At 44.9% G+C, this 9741-nt stretch overlaps 1 pseudogene; it reads right to left on the minus strand.

Annotated features, from left to right (window-relative positions):
• Positions 1–3753: 3753 nt before the first annotated feature.
• On the minus strand, positions 3754–7181 carry LOC123075208 (putative F-box/LRR-repeat protein 23; annotated as a pseudogene).
• Between the last annotated feature and the right edge of the window lie 2560 nt (positions 7182–9741).

The raw sequence follows: 9741 nt of genomic DNA on the forward strand, positions 1-9741 counted from the left end.
GAACCCTTGGTCCCTTGGAACGAGAAAGCGAGCGTACGTTTGGAAGGAGAAATCGGCGTTTGCCCGAGGGCGAGGTGGCGAAGGAAGCGGAGGATGCGAGGCACAGGTGGCAAACTGCGATGAGGAATAACCAGCGATCGTTCCCTGGAGGCTTCCATCTAGCGAACAATTTCGTTCCCTGGGAGAACCATCCGAGAAACCAATCTGGACAGGGCTCTTTTTTTTCTCGGAAAAACTTACAATCTATTCATCTTCAATCATGGCAGTACAACGAATATCAGAAATAAAAATTACATCACTAGGTCTCGCAGCCTAATCACACACATAAGAACTGACAGGAAAAAAAGAAGGAAAACACACAAAATGCTAATGTACTTTCTTTGTAAGCTAACTAATAATAATTGGCTAAAAAAGCTAATAATAAGACGTTTTTGTAGTTTAAATTGAACATCAAAACGTCTTATATTATGATACAGAGGTGGTATGATACAAGCAAGTAAATTTTGCCACCAACGACAAACTAATTTTGCCATGTAAAAGCTCGCATGGCAAAAAATAAACAAAAATATGCAAAGGTACACCACAGAAAAAGTTACCATTGCCACATATTTTTGAAAGAAAAAAAACACAAAAATGCCATGCTTGTACAAAAATATACTACATAAAGTCACATTGAAAATTGCTTTTGGAGGCTGAGCTCCATGAAGACCTTCATTTGCAATTTTAAAAATTCATCAAAATTCATATTTCTAAGTTTCAAATTTTTTTGAAAAAATACAGATATACATGGAGGCATAAGCAAGTTCTACAGGACGGGGGTTCGACCCGCAATGTTGTATGGCGCTGAGTGTTGGCCGAATAAAAGACGACATGTTCAACAGTTAGGTGTGACGGAGATGCGTATGTTGAGATGGATGTGTGGCCACACGAGGAAGGATCGAGTCCGGAATGATGATATACGAGATAGAGTTTGGGGTAACACCAATTGAAGAGAAGCTTGTCTAACATCGTCTGAGATGATTTGGGCATATTCAGCGCAAGCCCCAGTGCATAGCGGACGGCTAAAGTGTGCAGAGAATGTCAAGAGAAGTCAGGATAGACCGAATTTGACACGGGAGGAGTCGGTTAAGAGAGACATGAAGGATTGAAATATCACCAAAGAACTAGCTATGGACAGAGGTGCATGGAAGCTTGCTATCCATGTGCCAGAGCCATGAGTTGGTCGTGAGATCTTATGGTTTTCACGTCTAGCCTACCCCAACTTGTTTGGGACTAAAAGCTTTGTTGTTGTTGTTGTTGTTGTTGTTGTTGTTATTGTTGTTGTTGTTGTTGTTGTTATACATGGAGGCATAACGCATATGTGCGTAAATTTTCGGGACAAATTACGATGAAATGAGGGTTGTGCAAAAAAAATTATAGGGCTTTTTAGCACATGATACTATTCATTCTCAAAGTCGATGAATTTGTCTTTTTTTTCAGGTCGCATTTTAACAAATTTCATTCAGAATTTTTACACACATACACAACACATCCTTGTCTACTTGTACAATTTTTTCATTCTTTTTTAACTGAAAAGTTCAAATTTTGAATTGTTCAAACATTTCGACCTCCATGGGGTCGAGCTTCAAAACGCCCCACTCAAGTCAGACCAGTTATGAAACTAATAAAAAAAAACAGAACTTAAAAACACATAGAAGAAAAAACTTAACAATTATGTTTGAACCTAAGTTGTCATTGTTAAGTATAAGATGATGGCAAAATAAATATTGAAAATAAAACTTGTGAAAAAGTCTAACAAAAATAAGTTTGCCATGGAATGTTCAAGTAATTTGCCATGGTATACCAAACGAATTTGCAAGGCTTTGTTCAACAAATTGCCATGTTTTGAAAAAATAATTTACTACAAAGAATTTATGACGACGTATGCTTTAAAAATTGTCTTGGTTTGTACAAAAACAAATTTGCCACGGTCCAAACAATATACCTGCCATTGTTTAAAAATAAATTTGCCAAGTGAGACGAGGCCGTGGAGAACTCGGGAGTAGAGAGTGGTTTCGAACGGAAGGCCGCGTTTCCTCCAGGGCGAGGTGGCGAAGGGAGCAGAGGCGGCTAAGCACGGATGGCAACCTGCAATAAGGGCTTCAATTTTACGGGAAAGAGAGACGTATAAAGAAAATTCAAGTCAGACCCAGATGAACAGCAACAACAAAAAAAGATAGCTAAACAAATCTGAGTTCTTTTAGGAACATACATCTCCATGTGTTCTAACTTCGTGTGATTCTTTTTTTTAATAAAAATACTAAAAGGTGGGTTTATTTTTTCACGTGAACCCTTCACGAGAAAGTCACATGCGACCTAACCCTAGCCGCCACCCCGTGATTCGATCCCCCTCACCACCATCAGGGTTAGCCGGCGGGCAAAGCCCGCACGGTGTCGGCGGCGGTGGGAGGCTGCTACTCAGCGGGAGCCCGATATGAAGTAGTTGTGGGTTGTTGTGGGACAACGACATCGTTGTGTGGTCGGTTGCAACTGCTGGCAAGCGATGCTCGACGACGGCGCAGGCGATCCAACGCGGCGATCTTCAATGGCGACAATGCCTGGCTAGGTCACCGGGGAAGAGAGAGTCAGTGCATGGTCCTGGACAACGGTGAGGTCGACATCAGACCTGTAGAAAAAAGATTCCTAATGCTCTGGATGAACAAAAGAATCAATGCTTTAAAAATAGCCCTTTTGAAGTATCAGTTTTGCTCTTTTACTCCTAGAGCTTTGGGGACGTTCTTCTTCAGGAAACTTTGTACGTGCATAGAAAATTCAAATATGTTTATTGCCAAGAAATCAATTTTCTTTTTAATTTTGTTGCTATTTGTTTGGATGTTGCATTTGAGCTCGGAAGTAGAAACTCCATATCCTTTGCGCCATCCGTATTTTGTATAGGATAAAATAAAAGGTTGCTAGATTTTTATTTATAAATTTTACTTTTGGCATGTCCCCCTCTCCATAATTTATTCGATTTTAAACTTCAGAGCACAAGTAATAAGTTCAGGAAAAGGTTCACGTAGCGTACTAGCAAACTACTCCCTTCATCCCAAAATATGAGGCCATTTTTTCCACTATCATATATCATACTTCCTCCATCTCATAATATAAGAGCGTTTTTTGGAGTGTAGTGTTTCTGCACCTAGGCTCAGCTGCACTTGCCAATGAACAGTAAAATTGAAAAAATGCAAAATGTTCAAAAAAATCTGAAATTGTTACACATGAAAGTTAAGAGATTCTTTTAGGTGCGTGCCAAATTTCAAGTTGTTTGGACATTTGAGAAGATCATGGCAAAAATAACAAATTTGGCTTGTCAAATAAACTTCCAAAAAGTGCACTGTGTAGACAGAATTTTGTTTTTTTTCACCACGAGGTCATCAAATGTCCAAACACCTTGAAAATTTGCACGCACCTAAAAAATTCTCTCATCTTTCATTTGTAAAAAATTTAGATTTTTTTGAATTTCTTTGCTATTTTTTTGAATTTACTGTTCACCGGGAGTAGATGAGCCCGGGCACCGTTTTGAATTATCGCGTTTTTTGCATTAGTGTTAAAAATGCTCTTATATTATGAAACGGAGGAAATAGTGTCTAGTGTCAAAAATGATCTTATATTACGGAACAGAGGGAATAGTAATCAGCTTGCATACGCATCAAACACATGGATGTTACTACCTACTACAGACACTCAGAACAAGCAGTCCGTACGTCCAAATACTACACAAACGGACACTAGAGGCAGATGGTTCAAAAGCACCATTGGCGTGTTTGTACATCAAAAGCCCTCCTGCAGGGATGCACACAAAATATTCAGGATCCAAAATAAGACGGTGACTTGGACTACTGAACATGGCACAGCTGCATCTGTATCATCCGTGGAATAGATTGGCAAGACAGACAGGCCTACTCATGCATGTAGCCAAGTACTCGACCAATTCGGACTACTGAACATGGCACAACTGCATCTGTTTACAGCTCCCAGTAGTATCTGGGATCATCCATCGAGTACATCGGCAAGGCAGGCGAGTCAGGGGACGAGGGGAGCGAGTAGTCATCCCAGCAGTCACAATAGTTCTCGCCATAGTCATCATTCTCCATCGCTGGCTCGTCGTGCAGAGAGCGAGCCTCCGTTTCATAGAGATCAGCCATCTCGATCACTTGACCTTCATCCGCCTCGATGGTTTGGAGCTCTGGGCACCGAACATAAGGCTCCCGTCCTGGCAGCGGGACATGCCTGATATTGGCACAGCGAGCTCGGAGTTCAGCGTTAACTTCGATGTGGAGGCATTCTCTAAGGTCGAGGAACTCGAGGTGGGGGCAGCCTTCAAGGATGGCGTATACCCCTTTGTTGGTCAGGCCGTAGCCTGCCATCTGAAGGAGCCGCAACTCATGCAAGCTCTCTGCTATGGCGAAGGCCTCCTCATTGTGTCTTGCCTCCCAAGCCTCATCAGACTCCTCTTCCTCCTCCTCCTCGTCTTCGTCATCGCCGTTCCGCTGTTCCATCCTCATCTCACGCTCTATTGAATCCGAGTCGAACCAAGGCAAACGGACTCTTAGACGTTTCAGCTCTGGGCGTGCTGCGCCGATCGCCATGAAAAAGGACCATGACTGCTTCTGATCAGAGTACTCTATCTCTTCTAGCGTTGGACATTTTAGCTGCAAGCTTAATTACTACGTTCTCATCATCCCAAAAGTAATAGGCACCAATGAGCCGAATGCTCTTCAATAAGTTGCATCTGCAGTGACAAGTATGAAAGTAGAAGGATATCACATGAACCGAGAAGAACCAGACAAGTACGGGTAAAACTGTATAACAAGGTTAAACACTAAACATATTTTTTCCCCTTATAGTGAAGTGGTCAGAGAGATCTACCATATGAAAAATATAAAATGAGAGTCTCACTACCTAGCTTACAAATGTGGTAATAAGCGAATATCATAAATATCACATGACGATGCACCATAAATATCAAATAAGATAGCTACCTCAAGCCAACTTATTTGTCTAGAAGCGACCTATCCAAAATATGCTTTCCTAATTGCAGAGACAAATGTAGCCGTACAAATGTGCCAATTATGCTTTAGTTTGCAAACCACTCACCTCAAGCATTTGAAGTGTCAGTTGAACACCTTGAAGAACACTATTAGACATGTCACAATAAAATATCATAAAAGGCTGACAACATGTTTAGCAAAAATGTATTGGCCTGATTTGATATCACTCTAATTCCTAAATTAAATTCATGCTTTGCGACCAACTTATTAAGCTATTAAGTGGAGGTAAATACTGTAAACAGTGCATCAGTGCTAAGAAGATTGCCAGGTTTGACACATACAGAGTAAGAGACAAAGTGCTGAAATTCAAGAATGCAAAGAACAATACCTGCTTGCAATGTAATTCAGGAGTTCGCTAGTGACAAACTTCTGAGCCCAGAACGATTCCATCCGTCCATCGGAACGATCTATAGCCACCTTTGCCATTTTGCACATGACATTTTCCGCCTTTGAGAAAACCACCTTGTGGCGAGTCATGTCCACGAAACGCCACAACTCAGGGGACTTAGCTGTAACCAGCCATGAGCGGCACACAAGTCCCGCACCCATCAGAATCTCAATGGTCCCAAGCTTCATGAAGATTGCAGAAAGCGCATCAAGTGGGAGCTCAGACCAACCCCTGACCTCAGACACGGGCAGGGGGTTTGGTTGCGCCTCCATTGTGCAAGGTAGCTTTTAAAAACAAGTTATCACAGAGATACAAGGATGGCTAATTTTAGCAAAAGCTTAAATTTCGCAAGATGAGAAACAACTTCAACACAAGAGAGACGAAGCTTATATAATACAGCAAGAGTAGCTTCTCCCATTGTACAAGATAACGTAACTTTTAACAAGAAAACCTAAGGCTGATCAAATGGTTTAGGCTGAAGCAACAATCAGATAATTAGCTGAGTATGAAATACCCCTTTTATGTTTTTTTAGGGAGGGTGCAGTGATGGCAAAGCTCGGCTTGTTTAGAGGAAGAAAGTTCTGCAAAACAACCATCCAATTTGGTGCCAAAGGCAGTGCCGGTCCCCAAACCCCAAGATGATAAGCCAATCAGACCAAGTTAGTCAATCAATCCACCATTATCATCTCAGAATCCCCCCAATTTTGTTTTACCCAACGTGCCTCTGTACTTGTAGCTGATAATTAGCCAAGTATGAAATATCCCTTCTTAAAAACCCTTTTTAGGGTGGGTATAGCGAAGCAAGGCTCGGCCGGTTTAGGGAAGAAAAGTTCTGCAAAACAACCGTCCAATTTGGTGCCAAAATCACTGCCCCAGGATGAACTATTATTTAAACTAGTTATTGTACATCTAAGTGACTCAATCTAACTAAAAAGAAACAGATAAGAAAAATACTCGCACGAATCCTCGCGTAAAATCAATGACATATGACTTAGATACGCAATACTTGGGGACATCTAGATGTGCTCTAGCAAAACTGATTTTGATTTACCAAACCATCCATCAAACCAGTATACGCGCCACTCTGTACTTGTGCAGGCAGGCCTTGAGGGGTTCGATGTGGTCCTGAAACCCCTGCTTCGCCATCTCGGACAGCAGGTCGTCGACGGTCATGGCCTCCCGCTTCGCCCTCTTGCATCCGTCGCTCTCGCCGCTCGCCCTGCAAAGCACCGACGGGTCAGCCGCCGAAACCAAAGGCCGTTCAAGCCAAGCAGAGATCGAAGAGCGGCGGATCCATTTACCGGCGGGTGATGAACTCGGAGGCCAGCTCCCGCACGGCCCCCTCATCGATCCTCCCGTCTGGCAGGATGACCTTCCCCATGATGCGGCTGATATCCGCGACGGGCACGAACACGTCCCGCTCCTCCCCGATGCCGCCGGCCGTGGGGATGCCGCCGTCGCCGGAGGGGCTCGCCGGTGGGCCGGCCATGCGCCCCCGCCGCACCGACCGAAGGACCAGATCAATCAGGGGCGACCCAGCGAACCCAAACCCCAAACCCTTGGTACGAGAAGCGAGCGAGGTGAGATCGTGGGAGAAGTCGATAGCAGAGAGCGGTTTCGAACGAGAAGTCAGGTTTAACTAGGGCGAAGGCGTCAAAGGGAGAGGAGGCGAGGGCGCGGGGCGGCGAGGCAAAGATGGTTGTTTTCGTATGTACGGAGTACGTAGATAATTGTGCCGTGCGTTTCTACGGGAATATAAATATATTTTTTCAAGAACCAACGTTAGAGAGGCAGTGGTATCCCCAGCCCACCAGGGTTCAAGTCCTGGTGCTCGTATTATTCCTGAATTTATTTCAGGATTTCCGGCGCTTTCAGTGGGAGGAGACGTTCCCATCGACGACGAGGCGCCTACGGTGACTTCGTAAATTTCAAGATGACATGCCGGCTCAGTCTCTCGAATGTGCTCATAGGGGTAGGGTGTGCGTGTGTGCGTTCATAGGGGTGAGTGTATACGCGTATATATGAGCGCTTGCGTCTGTACTGATGTTCAAAAAAAAATATGGTGATGTCCCCGATTCAATCATACACTAATCATGCACGCAAACGTGTACGATCAAAATCAGGGACTCACGGGAAGATATCACAACACAACTCTAAAACATAAAATAAGTCATACAAGCATTATAATACAAGCCAGGGGCCTCGAGGGCTCGAATACAAGTGCTCGATCATAGACGAGTCAGCAGAAACAACAATATCTGAGTACAGACATAAGTTAAACAAGTTTGCCTTAAGAAGGCTAGCACAAACTGGGATACAGATCAAAGAGGCGCAGGCCTCCTGCCTGGGATCCTCCTAAACTACTCCTGGACGTCGTCAGCGGCCTGCACGTAGTGGTAGGCACCTCCGGTGTAGTAGGAGTCGTCGTCGACGGTGGCATCTGGCTTCTGGGCTCCAGCATCTGGTTGCGACAACCAGGAAGAAATAGAAAGGGGGAAAAGAGGGAGAAAAGTAACCGTGAGTACTCATCCAAAGTACTCGCAAGAAAAGATTTGCACTACATATGCATGGGTATCAGTGTAAAGGGGCAATATCAGTGGACTGAACTGCAGAATGCCAGAATAAGAGGGGGATAGCTAGTCCTGTCGAAGACTACGCTTCTAGCAGCCTCCATCTTGCAGCATGTAGAAGAGAGTAGATGGTAAGTTCACCAAGTATCATCGCATAGCATAATCCTACCCGGCGATCCTCCCCTCGTCGCCCTGTGTGAGAGCGATCACCGGGTTATATCTGGCACTTGGAAGGGTGTGTTTTATTAAGTATCCGGTTCTAGTTGTCATAAGGTCAAGGTACAACTCCGGGTCATCCTTTTACCGAGGGACACGGCTATTCGAATAGATAAACTTCCCTGCAGGGGTGCACCACATTACCCAAAACGCTCGATCCCATTTGGCCGGACACACTTTCCTGGGTCATGCCCGACCTCGGAAGATCAACACGTCGCAGCCCTACCTAGGCACAACAGAGAGGTCAGCGCGCCGGTCTAAATCCTATGGCGTAGGGGTCTGGGCCCATCGCCCATTGCACACCTGCACGTTGCGAGGGCGGCCGGAAGCAGACCTAGCCCCCTTAATACAAGAGCAGGCTCACGGTCCAATCCGGCGCGCGCCGCTCAGTTGCTGACATCAAGAAGGCTTCGGCTGATACCACGACGTCGAGTGCCCATAAATGTTCCCGCGTAGTTGATTAGTGCGTATAGGCCAGTGGCCAGACTCAGATCAAATACCAAGATCTTGTTAAGCGTGTTATTATGAAGTAACTGCGAACGCCGACCAGGGCCAGGCCCACCTCTCTCCTAGGTGGTCTCAACCTGCCCTGTCGCTCTGCCACAAAGTAACAGTCGGGGGCCGTTGGGAACCCAGGCCCACCACTACCTGGATGGAGCCAACTGCCCCTTCAGCCCCCATCTCCGAACAGTATCATAAGTAATGTAACAGTATAAAGTATATAGCATATGCCCGTGATCACCTCCCGAGAGATCACGGCCCAGTAGTATAGCATGGCAGACGGACAATAATGTAGGGCCACTGATGGAATACTAGCATCCTATACTAAGCATTTAGGATTGCAAGTAAGGGTAACAACTGTAGCAACAATGACAGGCTATGCATCAGAATAGGATTAATCCGAAAGCAGTAACATACTACACAACTCTAATGCAAGCAGTAGAGAGAAGGAATAGGCGATATCTGGTGATCAAGGGGGGGGCTTTCGTGGAAGCTCAGCCGAGAAGGAGGGGTCGTCAACACCGTAGTCGTACTGGATAGTAGCGGCGTCGGTCTCGGTGTCTAACGAGAGAAGAGGGGGAAGAAACAATAAATATAATGCAAACATAAGCATGACGACGCAGGACATGACAATGAACAGTGCTAGGCGTGCCCTAACGTGGTAGGAGGTGATACCGGCGAAGGGGGGAAACAACCGGGAAAGTATCCCCGGTGTTTCGCCTTTTCGGACAGATGAACCAGAGGAGGGAAGTTGCGTGTTTGCTATGCTAGGGATGTGTGGCGGACGAACGTGCCGGATTCGTCTCGTCGTTCTGAGCAACTTTCATGTACAAAGTATTTTCATCCGAGCTACGGATTATTTTATATTAATTTTCAAAGATTTAATCAATTTTTAAATTATTATTATTAAATTAATTCGAAAATAGCATTATTGCATCAGCACGACATCAGCATGACGTCAGCAGTCAACAGAGGT

Source organism: Triticum aestivum, chromosome 3D (genome assembly GCF_018294505.1).
Source record: "Triticum aestivum cultivar Chinese Spring chromosome 3D, IWGSC CS RefSeq v2.1, whole genome shotgun sequence".
In the NCBI taxonomy this organism is placed as follows: domain Eukaryota; kingdom Viridiplantae; phylum Streptophyta; class Magnoliopsida; order Poales; family Poaceae; genus Triticum; species Triticum aestivum.